Raw genomic sequence first — 12,860 nt, 5'->3', positions numbered from 1 at the left:
ACTTTATTTGCCTCCCTGCATGGTGTGGCATACCTCCTGTTTTTAAGTACTTGTGAATTTTAAACTTTTCCCTTCATGGTGGTCATTTCCATATTTGTTGTCTTATCATACCTGATTAAAACAACTCCCAGATACCCTTAATGCTGATCTTCCCAGATGACTTCATTTCAAGTACTGGGTGGGGTCCTACACATATGGGCTTGGCCCCACAGGCCAGGGGGAGAGTTTAGTTTAGGATGAGTTTACATTTCAAGGAATTCTAGATAGAGCTGGAATGAACAGAGCTCAAAGGAGGAGGGTTGAACTGTTGGATGGGCTACCAGGGACTCAGGAAAGACAGAAAGGTGGAGTCAGAAGGCCTACCTTGCACTGTGCAGCCAGAGTCTGGGATGGCTGAGAAGGATGGCTCTTGGATGAGGGGAGGGCTGAATCAAGATGGCAGGGCTGACTAAAGAAGGGTTGGGTTAAAAGGGATTTATTTAGTGCTCTTGCTCCCACAGTCCCAGGTTCTTGTCTATCTAGGCAAAAATAAACCTAGATAATTGTCTGATAGCCATCTTCAGTTACACCTTGATGAACTAGAGTTTGGGAAATGGCATGACTAAGTAGATTAAAAAAACAACAACAGTGTTCTGTGGGTTGTGGAGGGCTTGGGGGGGGACTAGAAGAGCTATAAGATCCCTAGAGATCTGAGGAAAAAGGTCTGCCAAGAGAAACAAGAAAGAATAGAGTCAGACAAGAAACCAGGTGAAGACAGGAAAAAGACAAAGGCCTAATTTGAGGGTCTGGACAAAATCTGGGAAGGCCTTGGAGCAAGGAGTAGATAGCAATCTAGAGAGAGGAACCACAATGCTATGAGGGGGTCTCAACGTAGAAGGGTTGGGCCAAGGACCTTAGTCTATACTCCACATTCTGTGGGGGTGCATCTGGGACAGAACGAGGGGTTAAAGTCCAGGAAAGGGGTCAGGTGAGAACTGGGTGGGAAGGGATCATAAGTCAGCTGGAGCAACCTGAGTGAAACAAGGCTGAGTGACTTGGGATTAAGGGATCTGAGTAGAAACCAAGTAAAAGCCAGAGAGAACAACCCTGGCTTGGATGGGGATCTACTTTGATCATTGTCAGAGCTCTGCTGCTCCTCTGGTACTGATCAGTCAGCATGGTCAGTTGCATGTACCCTTCCTGATTTTGAGAGCATTTGGGTGAAGGGCTGCCCACTTCCCTTCTCTATGCCTGCTCTATTGCACAGGTGGGACACAGAAGAGACATAAGTATGGTCTTTGAGGAGAGGATACATAGAATGAGGGGCTTATCCCAATCTGGGGATTGGGAGGGTGGGATGACTTTTGGAGAGTCAGGCTGGAAGTCTGGAAGGTATCATAAGTGGGGTTGTTGACTTTATAGTTTCCTGTCATAGGCTTAGTCTGGCTCATGTTCTAGGTGGGTGGATAATTTCAACTGTGAATGGGTGGAGTGAGGTCTTTCAGGACAGGGAGTGTAGCCTCCTTAATATTTCTCATCTCTTTCCTACAACACTCACATGATACACATCCCAACCTCTCTCTGGCACAATCATGACCTCTGCTCTCTACTAACCTCACCTCCTCTTCAAGATCTTTCTGCGTAGAAATACTCATTTGTCTCTATCAATGTAAAGAGAAATCAGTAACTTTTTTATCCAGCCATTATTGGGCCAAATTGGATGGCAGGAACATGTATTCATACAAGTCCCTCTTACTCCTACCCTCTTTTTCATTCCTGCCTTTACCCACTGATCTTGTGGTTACTGGTCCCACTATAACTCGAAGTGACTCTGTCTTGGGGGCAGGCAAACTAGCTGAGAAAACCAGACTGAGAAGATCTGGTAGACCTCTTGCACCAACCAATGCTGCCTGCAGGTACATGTGGATGTGGGGATTATTGTATTAATCCATACTCCAAAAAAAATCCAGTCAAGTGGACCAAGAAGACCAGTAGACACTTTATCTTCTCCCCCGGTAAGAGATTCATCCAGGTCATTCCATAGGCTTTGCTTACAATCCTGACCCATGAACAATGCCAAGACTGTTGTATTGAAAATACCTCTGTGTGGCTGAAAATTCACTTGTAACTTTGGAAGTTTCCAAAGTTACCACTAATAGCCAGCTGTTGACTGGAAACCTTATCGGTAACATAAATGTTATTTGACACATATTTTGTATATTATTAAAGTAAAGAACATGTCATTAAGAAGTTCATTAGGAAAACACATTTATAGTACTGTACTATATTTATTGAAAAAAACCTGCATATAAATGGATCCATAAAGTTCAAACACATGTTATTCAAATGTTAATTGTATATCTGTATCTTTATGTAATATGTTTGTGTATATATATGTGTATATATATATATATATATATACATACATACATACATTTCCCTAATGAATGATGATGTCTAATGGCACTTAATGCTATTTCTTTCTTTTTTAAATGGTATAAATTTTATAGTCTTTTTTAGAAAAAAAAAGATTTATTTTTATTTATACATACATGAACTGGGGTATAGGCCAGAGATTTTGGTGTGAGAAGAGTCACCAGAGGCAGAGTGGGGAGCTTACATGCAGATTGACAAAATACACTGCTGAGGGGATTGGCAGGCAAGACAAGAGAGGTCTGCTGCGCCATGTGTGTCAGCTCCCTGGTGGAGGATCTGCAGTGGCTAGAGATAGTTTAGAGACTTGTGCCAGGGAGAACTGTTACTTTGTGTTCTTACTTACCATCTATAAATATTCTCAGAAGTGTTAATTGTATCATTTACTTTCATGTTAATAGTTTTGAGAATGGTGTATGTAGACTGGATACAGATACTCCATTAGATAAATGATTTGAAATATTTTCTCTCTGAAAAAGCAAGTTTTAATTTTGAGGAAGATCAAATTCTTAAGTTTTACATGTATCTTGCATTTTTGTCACATCTACATTACCTTTACACTAGCCAAATGCAAATAATTTCACTCACATTTTCTCTAAGACTATAAAATTTAGATTTTATATTTTAAGTCCATGATCCATTTTGAGTTAATATTTGCATATGATGTGAAAACAGATCTTAGTTCTTACTTTTTTTGCATATACCAATGTTATTGTTTAACATTATTTATTGAAAAGGCGGAATTTTCTACTGAATTTTTCACTTTTGTAAAAGAAATATGACTATGCATTTGTGAGTTTATTTCTGGATCCTTTATTTTGCTGATGACTTGTCTATTTCTATGCCAAAGTCAAATTGTCTTGATTGTGGTAGCTTTATAAAATCTTTAATTTAAAACTTTAAAGTTTTAAAACTTTATTTTTTTAACTTTTTTTTTGGAAATTCAGTACAGGCCAGAGGTTCAGTACACTGCTGAGGGGAGAAGCAGGTGAGACAGGAGAGGTCTGCTGTGCCATGTGGGTCAGCTGCCTGGCTGGAGAGCAAACTCATGCTGAATCATTGGCTGTGACTAGCTTCATAGTGCTGTGATTTAACCCATTGTGCCACCAGGGAGGGCCCCACAGTTTTAAAACTTTAAATTAAAACTTTCTTTTTTTGTTCAGAATTGTTTGGCTACTTTAGGTCTTTTCCATTCTTATATTAATACTATTTTCTTATAAAATGTTTTCTTCGTTTAATAGAGCAAATAGTCTTTCAAAAAGATTTAAGTAGTAACACAATGTCTTGTATTCACATATGTTTTTTAAAGTTGTATAAAATATAATTTGTATTTCTGGTATTCTTTATTTTGTGTATACTCAGATTCCATTTGGTATCATTTTTCTTCTACTTCAGAGATTCCTTAGACTTTTCTGTTAGAACAAGTGTGTTAGTTATAAATTCTTTCACTTTATGTATGTCTCAACAAGGTGTTTTCCTTCATTTGGAAGTTATATTTTGGTTTAGGTTTCTTGATTAATATGTACATTCTCAGTTCTATAAAAATGTTGCTCCACTACATTTTGGCTTGCATTGTTTCTGATAAGAAGTGCTAGACATTTTACTTAAAATTTTTTTATAGTGAAAAAATTTAGACAGTCAACTGGACTCAGCTCAGATGATCTCAATGTTATCGGCAACATCCAAATATCATAATCAGGAGCCAATGAACATAGGCCTTCTCTCCATCATGTCTGATCAGGGTGTTGATCTTGGCCATGTCAATGTCATAGAGCTTCTTTATAGCCTGTTGGATCTGATGTCCACCGTGAACATTGTTGTCTTTTTCATGGTTGACCCAGTGATCAGAGGGAACATGATGACAGCATAGTGGTCAAACTTGTTTCTCTTGGGAGCACTTTTCAGGGGATAGTTGGGTTGTCTTTAGAACTCAGTGTTTTGGGCCAATGGAAGGTGAATGATGTATGGGTCTTCTTTTTTCTGTGGCTGTGGATGTCTTTCAGCATTGCTTTCTTGCCCTTCCAGTCTTTTGCTTTAAATTCAGTTTTGGGAAGGGCAAAGGTTACTTTCTTTATTTTTAGTGCCATCTTACCAAAAGTGATGTTTTATTTTTGGTACTCGGTATATATAATGTGTTATTTTCTCTCTGCTTGCCTTAAGGGATATTTCCTTATTCCTTTTTTAAACAGGATGATGGTATGCATTACTATAGACTTTTCCCATGTAGCTTGTATTTGTTCTTTGTCGAGGTTTTTTTTCATCTTTGAGTTTAATAGTTTTCATCTAATGTGGAAAATTGGGCCAATTTCCCCTTTCAAGTAGTTCTATTATAAGCATAGTATAAGCATGTGTGTTTATCCCATTACAAGTTTACTGATACTCTGTTAATCAGTCTGAGGACTGGGGAATCAAATGGAAAAGGGTGAAATAGTAAACTTAGAGACTTGGAAGATGGCTCCTGTGGCACCAGAATTCAGAATCTTGATAAAGTGGTACAGCTTGAATGGTTCTCATCTCGCTAAAAAGTCTTAGTGAGGTTGGTTCTTCAAGTGATAAGAAAATTGTAAACTGACACAGCGGCTGCTGTCAGGAAAAACTGCCTGTCTTAGTGAAGAAGCTGATAAGATAGGAAACAGGAAGTCACTACAGTCTCTTAGTCTCTCTTTGTCTCCCTCTATTGGTAGCTTCTAATAGGGACCTCACTGGGAAGCAGAAACTTGGTTTGCTGAGGTGCAGTTCCAATAAGACACATATACACATATTTATGGATGAGAGACTATAGTTAATGAATTAAACAATCTCCCATTCTGCTTCAAGGATACAATCCCCCGAGGTGGCAGAAAAATCACAACTTAGGTGCTGGTATGCCTTTTACAAGAAGAACCTACATTTGATCATTTTAGCACCTCATCTTCCCAGTAAAAGGTAAACTCTCCTGGACCCTCAGAGCTACCCCCAAGTTAGTCTTAGGATTCCAGGTGATAAATAAGAGGAGGAAGGCCCCAGAAATGTATGTGAGCCTAAGGCCAGTCATGCTCATCCCAGATGGAGACTCTATGAGGACAAGGCAATAGAATATAATAAGTGCATATATTCTCTCTAGACTGCATGCTCAAAGATCAAGTTCAGGATTGAGTTGTGCCCAAAGAAGAAGACCCAGTCCAGGAAAAGTAGACTAGGTAGTCTGACACAAGCTATGCAACCTCTATTGAAGGAAATGCTCTGAAAAATCAGACTTTCCACGCTAACTTATTGATTTTAAAAATGTTATAATCTCAACTAAAGGTCAAAATGACCCCAGACTATTAGCAAAAAGGTGATTGTGATCTCAGCCCATTTCATATGCTAATGTCATCCCTCAGCCTGCTTGAAATGTATAAAATAAACCTCTGCTAAAGGCAGAGCAGGAAGACTTGCACTCAACTCCCATTCCCGTGTCTTCCTCGCACCTGGTCCCCTTTTTCCTTTCCCCCCTTTTTCTAGGAATCTCCACTCATTGACGCCGTTCCCACCTTGAGACCCTGCCTGTTCTGACCCCCAATAATCCGTGATCGGGGACAAAGAGTCTCCGACAGTAGTCTGAGGGGGACAGGAGTTCCTGGAGTGAGAGTGAGGAGACAGAATTTTGAAAAAGCAGATTTCTAGGAGGAGAAAGAGGGCCCTTGAGGGAGAAATAGGTTCTTTTGGTATAGGGGAAGGACAAGAGTGGAAGGATTTATGTAGAATTGAGGAAAGAAATCCCAGTTGGGGGCATAATAAGGAGAGGAGAGTTACTGGGTTTCAGAGGTGATAAATGGGGTATAGAACAGAGAGAAATTAGTTATAAGATTTCAAACATGTTACAAAACTAATAACCAAGGTGGTGAGGTATTGGCATAAAGTTAGACATACAGATCAATGAGAGAACTGAGAGTCTAGAATGCAGCAAGCTGGCTGAATACTTCTCTCGGCTGAATCCTCTCAGCTGAATGCATCAAGCTGGCTGCTTGCTCTGCTTATATCTTCTTAAGGGTCCCCATCCTACAAAACTGATTGGGCCAGAAAGCTGCAGCTATGGAGCTGCTCCAGTGAGGCTCAATGCTTCTCCCTATAACTCTGAGCCAGGAGGCATGGTGCTTGGGGGAGTGCTTGCTATAAAGCCCGGAGGCCATGCTACCAGCCTGTGCCTTTAGAGTGATCTCAATACTGCCCACAGGCAAAGTGGTTAGTTGGGAGGAAGGGTTTCCCACAATTGGCAGTCTGGCTGGCTAGTCAGTGACTAGGTAGAGAGTGAAGCTGGATGCCCAGTCTGGCTGCTGGAGCCCTAGAGGGCTGCTTGTGCTGGGGATTGTGAGTGGTGAAAAGCCTGCCACTTCTGCACTTTCAGAGTGACCTACCCTGGCTGGCCCATAGGCTGTATACACTGGAGCTAAGGCACCATCAAAGCCAGTGTGCCTCACCACTGAACAGTAATGCCCAGTTGACACAAGCTATATGCAACTTCTGTCGGCAGACAAATTTCAGACAGAGGGGAAATGCTCTGAAAAATCAGAATTTCCATGCTAACTAACGTTATGACCTCTCTTTTTTGTTATATCAAAATGTAACAGGTACTCCACCCCCACTCCAGATACTGGAACTACTAATCCTATCAATAACAAGGAGAAGCACGCTGGAAAGTGAGGGTGGAGCTGAGCAGCCAGGTTAGGATAAGACCGGACATGTGGGCTCTGGGGGTCTCTTGGCCTGGTTTGGCTCTTGATCCGTTTTCAGCGTGCTGGTGGTGTCCAAGTTGGCAGAACTGGTAGGGCATTCTAATTAACTTGTATTTCTCTCCCTTTTCCTTTACCTTTCTACTTGTAAATAAATCCATTATTTAACCTTTTTATGTGTGTACATAATGTTACAGGACACCCCAATGTGAATTGGGTTGCCTGTCTGTGGATTCTGCCATCTGCGTCAAGACAAAACATAAAAAACTTTAATGAAAAGGGACTTTAATACAGTAAATATACAATATGGAACACAAAGAATATAACTTCTAAATCAAACACCTGAAGTGACCCATCCCCTCGTGGGCAAAAGTCCTCCCAAAAGGGATTGGCCCAAAGCAAGGCCTGAAAACCTGCCACAAGACTCAAGAGCCTTCTGGCCGGGACCCATGGAAAAGGGTCAGAAATGGCCAGACAAATCTGGGAGGAAAAGAGCAAAATCAAAATCAATATAAACGCTGCCATAGTCACCTCCCTACAGGTATCTCACCCACATCTGGCTTAACCAGTCCAGGGTCAGGAAACAAACATGGTTTCTTCACCACATGCTTGCTGCTCCATGTGGCTTCCTCAGGTCTCCTTGTTTTCCATCCAGCTTCCTTCTCTTCTCTCTTTTTTCTCTGCTCAGCTCCACCCTCCTTCTGGGTGGGGCAGAGAACCTGGAACTTCCCCTTTTCCTAGGGACCACCCTGTTACAATAGTACTATTGAATCTTAAGCACGTGGGTGAGGACACACAGGCAGGCAGTCCAATTCACATTGGGGTGCCTTGTAACAAAAATATTCGAAGCAACCATCAGCTTGCAACCAGATTGCATTAGCCTCATAAGGCTCTGCCTGGCTTAGGTGAGCAAGCGCTGCTCCAAGTCAGGAATTTTCTCTTGAAAGCAAAAATATTACAACTGGCTGATTAATAAAAGCAATTATAACAAAATCAATATTGTAAGGCAAGGCAGTACTAGAATATGTTAAAAAATAATTAATGTTCTTTTACTGCCTGGACAAAACCCCAATTTTTATCACTCTACTCTCTTACTTAAGCTTTTATTGCTTAGTCTTTAAATGAGGAATCCTACTATCTCTCTTAGTGATTTATCTACCAGAAAACTCCACCCTAGTCTCTTTCACTTCACCTTGGCGGACGACCTTACTCTTTCACAGCTCCAGCCCAGCCCCCACCCTATTCCTCAACTTTACCCTCTAAGATGTCTCAATAAGAATGAAGATCAGGCCCTCCTTGGTGGCGCAGCCACCAAGCTCCTTAAAGCACAGCACTGAGAAGCTAAAGCCACTTCCACATGAGTTCAATTCCCACCTGCCCCGGAGGTGACCATATGGCATGGCAGACTTCTCCTGACCCACCCACTGCTCCCCTCAGCAGTGTACCTCGTTGATCTTCCTGTTCTGCTCCCCACTCTGTCTCTGGTGAGGTCTCTCACCACCCCTGAGCCTCTGGCCTGTTCCCCAGCTCTGTATGCACAAATAAATAAATCTTTAAAAAAAAATGAAGCATTTAAGGTTTAAAGGGACTTTATTTTAGCCAATCATCACTGCAGTAAATATAACAACGTTAGCCTTAAATTTTATGAATTTATGTACCTAACTTAACTTTAATAGATTGATTTTAAGAATAATGAATGTTAAATCTTGAAGGAATGGAGGAAGTAACGCAGGCCTGAGCAATACTAGCCCAGGCAAGCACCCCCCCCCCCGGAATGCAGGGTAGGTTGAAGAGGGACAATGTACATTTAAATTGATTGGAAAATGGGAATGGTGTGGCCCAGGCTGATTGGACTGGAGGCACCAGGAAATGAGACATCTATTCCTGGAAACCTGTCCGTGGGTGGTTGAACTGTGACCCAGGCTGTGATGTCTGTTAATCTTTGAATCCATTCGCTAAGTTGGATTTGCGCGGGGCTCTGACGTATGTAACGGCCAACAAGGCCAATATATTCCCTGACATTCCTTTGGTCTGGTCCTGCGTGTCCGGCAGGGAATGGCTTGACTCTGGCTAGCCAGCCCAATAAACTCTACTTTGTGAATTGCATTCTTGTGTGGCGCTCTGTCTTTCGCGGTAATCGAGTTCTCGGACCCTAGCAATCTCAGCTAAAGGTCAATACGAACCTAAATTTTTCTTAGAAAAAAAGATGATTATAATCTCTCAGCCCAGTTCATGTGCTGATGTCATCTCACTGCTTGCTCCTAATGCATAAAATAAACTTCTGCTAAGAGCAGAACAGTTAGACTCGGATTCCCCTGTCTTCTTCGCACCCGTTCCCCTTCCCCCCTTTTAGGAATCTTTGCTTGCCGAGATCTCTCACCTTAACACCCTGCCTGTCTCCTGCCCCCCAACAACCCATGAGTGGGATGGTTCCCAACAACCAGTGGCTTGTGCAGTGGGGATCCAGTTTTACTTTTATTTTCTCATTTCTCATAGGAATAATCATTTCTGAATTTTTTTCTCATCATGGTACTATGAAAGTCTGTTTTTGTCTGAAAGCATACACAAATATTTAGATTAAGGCAGTAATCAACTATTTCATTGCTTTAATCTGTAAAACCTACAAAAGTTATAAATAAGCACACCCCCTCCATTTACTTTAATACACTGCCCTTTCTCTAAACACATAAACATGACATTATTCCCGGGGAAGTTCATGTGAGGATTAAGGAGGAAAGCATCTTATAATGGGTATTTATAAGGTGGCACAGTGCTTTCTGATAGTATGTGTATATTGTGTGCTCTATGTGTATATTTGTTTAATGCTTTAAGGAAACGGGAATTTATTTATTTATTATATTCAGTCATTAAGGCTAGAGCTTTTACTACTAGACTAAAGAAATTATTTTAACTATGATCATCTTATTCTTTTGCTTCTTTCTTTTAGTTCTGGGTTCTAGTTTCCATTTTTTTAAAATGCTTTTATATCTATTACTTGTTTTTTCTTTTTTTTAAATTATTTACTTATTTATGCCTAGAAGAAATGGGATATGGGGGGGTTGGAGGACTCACCAGAAACAGAGTGGCGAACAGAACAGGAAAATTGATTGAGATACACTGCTGAGGGGGGCAGTGGGAGCAGACAAGAGAGGCCTGTTGTGCCATGTAGGTTAGTTCCCTGGCCAGGGATCAAACTCAGGCCACAGTGATGATAGTCCTGAGACTCAACCCTTACACCACCAGGGAGGCTTATGTCTGATACTTTTAAGTCATAAAAAGATGGAGAAACTTTAAGATTTACTTTTCTTCCAAACCCTAATACTTTACTATTTACTTGTAAGCCTGGGCCCTGATAGGTGGGTCTCTGAGAAGGGGTCATCACTCACCAGCTGGGGATGGGTAGTAGAGCATGAGAAAACTTTTTCTTATACTCAGAAAAGCAGGCTGTGGGACAGCAGGTCTGGCATATCCTTGGTCAGGGCAGGAACACAGGCATGGACACAGGTAGGGTCCAGGCCAAAGGTTGCCTCCATCCACTAGCCTAGTGGTGTTTGGAGAAGTATTCCTTCCTGTCCACATTGGGCTTGATTGTGTGGCTGCCTGACTCCCAGTGGGGGGATGCTGATGGAGAGGACAAACTTCCCCATGCTCATTAGTGCATGGAAGGCCTGGACAGTCTCAGGGCCAAATACATTTATCCCCATAAATCTATAACATTCAATATAAACTCCAAATACTGTCACTGGATTTTGTTATGCATTTTATCTCAGTGGTGACATGGCCACTGCCCAAAAAAATTGTGGCAGTAATCCCATCATGAAGCAGAAGCAGTAGACTATGGTACAGTGACAGTGGTTCACAACCTCTAGACTCATAGCTTAGTGGTGGGCTTATGCTTTCAACAATTCACTGGACTTCTTTAACATGCCTTTCACAGCTTTCCAGTAGTTCTGGCTTGACAGGGTCATGCTGCACATCTCTGTTTTTGATGGTGTTACAACAATATTTTAATTTTGTTTCAAATATTTTCTGACCTGTGTTGTTATTTTTTGGACAACATTTTATTTTTCCCCTCTAGTGTAGTGAATGTAATTCTCCCACCACAATGACATCTGTGATCCATCACCATGGTCCCTTATCCAGCTCCTTCCTCTGTTTTGACATTTCTTCTTCCTCCCCTTCTCCTGCTATGTGCCTCAGATCTATTTTCAGCTTGTAAATTTGTAAATAGTACTGCAATAAACATAGGTGTGCATGTTTCATTTCAGATTAATGGAATAACTGATTCATATGGTGGATCCAATTTTATTATTTTGAGGAATCTTCCCTTAGTGGCTGGACCAGTTTACATTCCTACTAGTTGTGTGAGAAGATTTGTTCTTCAACACATCCTCACCATCATTTGTTATTTCTGTTTTTTTTTTTAATATGGGTCATTGTTATAGATATAAGGTGGTGGTATCTCACTGTGGTTTTGATTTACATTTCTCTTATAATAACATTTTTTCATATGGCTGTTGGTCATTTGCACTTTTTTTGAAAGGTTTTTTTTTTTTTTTTAGCTCTTCTGCACATGTTTTGATTGAGTGGTTTGCTTTGTTTTTGTTGAGTTATGTGAGTTATTTCTTTGTAGAGCTTTGATAGTCCCTTATCAGATGTATAGGCGAAGAGGAGGTTACCAGTTTTTCCTGTCCTTTGGCCATTAGCATCAATGATTGACTCCCGTCGTCTTAAATGAGTGCCTGATTGTGGGCACCTAGAGTGTGTGTGGGTGTGTGTGAGTGCGCAACCCTGACTGAGCATATAAGTGCATCATCACAGAGGATATGGCATGTGGAAGAGGACCCTGCAACAGATAGAAATAGAGATCATTGGAGACCAATAGAAAACATCAAAGAGCACAGAAAAAGTAAATATTCACTTGGGGGCTAGGAGGCCTCCCAACCTCCTGCAAATGGCTGCCTCAGCACAAATGGTAAAGAAAGATCACTAAAAGCCTGAAAAATCCACTGAGGGCTCCAGGACTCCTTTACCTGTTTGTCTGGATCATAGAAAATCTGTCCCATGCCACCCTGGCAAATATTTTGTCTTTTTAATCACTGATAGGTCAACTATATTGTTCTCTATTGACAGCAGAACCTCAGTGGAGAAATGCTTGAACCACAACTCACCATCCCTTACCCAGTAGTGCCAACAACAGGGAACGTTCCAGTCATCCAGATAATCATTCCTCACCAAAAGCACTCCCAGGTTTCAAGAAAGTGGTGAGGTGAACTGGTGACTGGAGATTTTGGCCTGTGTTGACATAGGTTAGTCTGAGGGGGTTCCCCTCTCATGTACTGTGGCTGTTCCCTCATATACTCCAGTAACCACTGCAGCCTCCACAGAATTCACACCTGTCACTGATGCCTACTTCCTGACCTATAGCACACGTCATGTGAGTGCAGTCACACATTGTGATGAGTACTGAGTAGCTCCACACAGAGCTCATGTGAGGGCAGCCACACCAGATGCTACTATAACACTCTATAAACCTGCAAATAGCAGTAATGGCATCACAGTCACCCTAACTGCTTTGCTGAGTGAGGGGTCTTTTTAATATATGCTATTCTCATGGGTGTGAGATGGTCTCTGATTGTATAGTTTTAATCTGCACCTTTATTTTTTTAAATAATAGTTTATTTTTACATCATTTTGTGCCTTTTTCCATCTCAGTTATAATCCCCATGGGCTTCCCATCACCAAATCACCTGTGAC

General features: G+C 41.4%; 1 pseudogene; it reads right to left on the bottom strand.

The window, feature by feature from the left end:
• Positions 1-4,065: 4,065 nt before the first annotated feature.
• Positions 4,066-4,499, bottom strand: LOC105854061 (annotated as a pseudogene).
• Between the last annotated feature and the right edge of the window lie 8,361 nt (positions 4,500-12,860).

This window comes from Condylura cristata, unplaced genomic scaffold (assembly GCF_000260355.1).
Source record: "Condylura cristata isolate star-nosed mole 26May11 unplaced genomic scaffold, ConCri1.0 scaffold00025, whole genome shotgun sequence".
NCBI classification, from domain to species: Eukaryota; Metazoa; Chordata; class Mammalia; order Eulipotyphla; family Talpidae; genus Condylura; species Condylura cristata.
This window is presented reverse-complemented; position numbering and strand designations above follow the sequence as displayed.